Source organism: Lathyrus oleraceus, chromosome 7 (genome assembly GCF_024323335.1).
Source record: "Lathyrus oleraceus cultivar Zhongwan6 chromosome 7, CAAS_Psat_ZW6_1.0, whole genome shotgun sequence".
Taxonomy (NCBI): Eukaryota; Viridiplantae; Streptophyta; class Magnoliopsida; order Fabales; family Fabaceae; genus Lathyrus; species Lathyrus oleraceus.
The window spans coordinates 545,914,727-545,917,740 of NC_066585.1; positions in this window are offsets into that span (position 1 = coordinate 545,914,727).

Sequence of the window (3,014 nt, forward strand, 5' to 3'; positions counted from 1 at the left end):
CTGTTTATCATAGATCATGGATATGTGCTTGGTTTTGTGAATGGTTAACCATAGGCTGAGAAATCTGGATTCGAAAGTATGAACACAAACCCTAGGTTGCTCGATTCGGTTGATTTAGGAACTTTTAGTCAAAAATAGGATGATATTTGTGTTCCTCACATGGAGACGGTTAGAACGGATATCTACTTGTTCATTTTCATGGAGTTTTGATGTTCTTCGATTTTTGAGAATTCTGGAGGTAGGAGATGAGAGCTTTGCGCAGAAACCTGTTTGATCCAATTTTCCATTTGAAATTTCAAATTACATGTTTCCCTCCCGCGCCAAATTAATTACAAAATTGCCATTGGTCTTTTTAATTAATTTGTTTAATTCTTAAAAATTGATAATGACTTTAAAAATTCATAAAAAATAGCAAAAAAATCCTAAAATTATGGAAATTTTTTCTATGGCTTTATTGACTTGTGTAGGATTTTTTTGACCTATTGGTCAAAGTTGTGCTTGGTAAATATGTTATTTGACCTAGGGTTTTCTAATGTATGTCCATTTTTGATACATGTCACCAATTTGATCATGAAATATCCATATTGTAAAATAAATCCTTGAAAATTTTTGTGATGATTGTGGACTCATTGATGCTCATTTATATGTAAATTTCATGCATTTTTGATACCTGGTCAATGAGCAGCAAATTCTGGAACTTAGGTGTGACAATTTGTGTCACACCTCTTGATGTCAACTTGTGGAATTTAATTGATTGACCTATACATGTTAGAATTGAATGAAATTTTGCATGGTGAATTTTTGACATGTTAGGATGCTTGGTGAATTTTTGTAGAATTTTTCACTGCCTTTTCTAATTGATCATGATTTTTCATTTCTGGTGATTGATTTTGCAAGTCCATGTGACATAGGTTTGTAATTTTGATGTGAAATCTTCATGTGGTATTGTATGGCCATTAAATTTGATATGCATGAACTAGACACATGTTAGGACCTCCCTGTTTTGGTCCCATCCATTTCTTTATTGTTTTCATTGAGATATGAATTTTTGAAGTGGAAGCATGTATTGATGTTGTGATTTGGAGCCTATAATTGTGTCTGTTTTTGTTGATTTTCATTGACATGGTTCCATTTGCCCAATTAAGCTCAAATTTGACATGGTAGACCTTGATTGACCCCTGTTTAGGTGTATTTAATTTGAGAATTTTTGGATGTGTCTTGGTATGGATTTGAATGCAATACTTCTGTTTGTATGCTTGGTGCTTCATTTGAACCAATGTGCCTTGTTTTGTGCATGAATTGAACATGATGGATGATATAAACATGAGACCAAGGATGTTTGCTCTTGTTTGATGTTAATTTGATGTTGGATGGTGGATACCTTGCTGTTTTAACTTTTTTCTTGCTTTGGGACCCTAGGCTTGGCCTAGTGGTCTAGTTGCTAATATTTGCTTGATTTTTTCAGGATCAAAAAAGCAATGTACATGGAGAATGATACAAGTTGGTTTTAATTGATGTTGTGGATGTTTGTACACTAACATAACATTGTTTTGTAGGTGTTGGAGCTTGGGCTTAAGCCTTGAGCTTGCTTTGTGTTGTATTGTTTAAACTGTTTGATTGTTTGCTGTATAGTTTGTCTGATTGAGTACTAACTGTGTTTGACTGTTTCCAGGTACTTTAGTTGCTCAGTTCCTTGTGAACTATTGCTTTGCTTTGCTTAAGCAATTGGCATTGAGGTAAGTCTTCTTGACTTCATGTAGTCTGGAGACCCGGCTGTTACCGGGTCGGGCAAATAAATGTCTGAAGTCCTCCTTAAGAGGCAATGATTGTGTATGTTTATTTTTTAAGCCCAAGCAGGTGAAAGTCCTTCGAAGAAGGCGATTGGTGGAAGTTAGGGACAAGCAGTCTGTCCCCCACTATTCAGTGAGTCTTCTCCTTGCTCCCATTACATGGTTGTAGCATTGAGATCAGAAGCCCAAGATCTGTGCAGTGCACAATCGAGTCGGAGTCATCGAGTATAGAAGGGTTCCCCTATTCTGGACCCATGCTCATTTGTCAGCTCTCCCTGGTTAGGGATAAGAGCTGTGAGGTCTGATCCTCACTTCATCCTTTCATCTGCTTCACCTTAGCCTCGTAATGGCAAGGTTAAGAGCAAAACCAGCCTGTACAGACGACTCGCTTCGGCGGTCAAACCCCATTGATTGAGCCTCTTGTTTGGTTATAGTGGGTGTTTTGTGATTATTTGATTGACATGTTTGTTTGAGATGCCTGTTCTCATTTAATGTTGATATATGATGGTATGCTTGTGTGCTAGCTTCTTTCCTGGTTAGGTTAGTTTGCTTATGCAAGTAGGATAGAAAACCGAACTTAGGGCGACTTTGCATGACAACATTAGGCTCGAGTCTCAGCTCCCTAGTGTCGTGTTTTTCCCTCTGTTTCTGGTTAGGAGAGAGTTTCTCCCCTGTTTAGGGGAACTACATCGCCCTGATCCTCGTGCCAGACGAGGTATGTAGGCAGGTGGTCGTGCGAGACCACTCCGGGCAACCTTTTTCTTTTTGCGTGCGTTAAATTGTTATCTGATTGTGTGTTTGGCTCGGATGCCGACGTAAGCCCAGTGATTGGCTGTCGGGCTCCACGTTTGCCCTTCTGAGTGTGTTTTGGTTCGGATGCTGACGTAATTCCATCCAGTGGTTGTCGGGCTCCATGTTTGCCACCCTTGCTCGTTTGTATGTTTTGTGTTGTTTGGCGTGCGTAAGCCGAACTACAGTGGCTCTGATTCTTGTTCCAGACAAGATATGTAGGCATAAGGTGCGATACCTTATCGAGCTCGTTCCTCCTAACCCAACCTGCGTTCCCCGTGTGTGTGTGTGATGTTTAGCAACCTTTTCTTTATTCTAGGACGTGGATCCCGTCGAGTACGACGGACGTGAGGGGTGCTAATACCTTCCCCTTGCGTAACCGACTCCCGAACCTTTTCTCTCTGGTCGCGAGACCATGTCTTTCCGGGTTTCTCT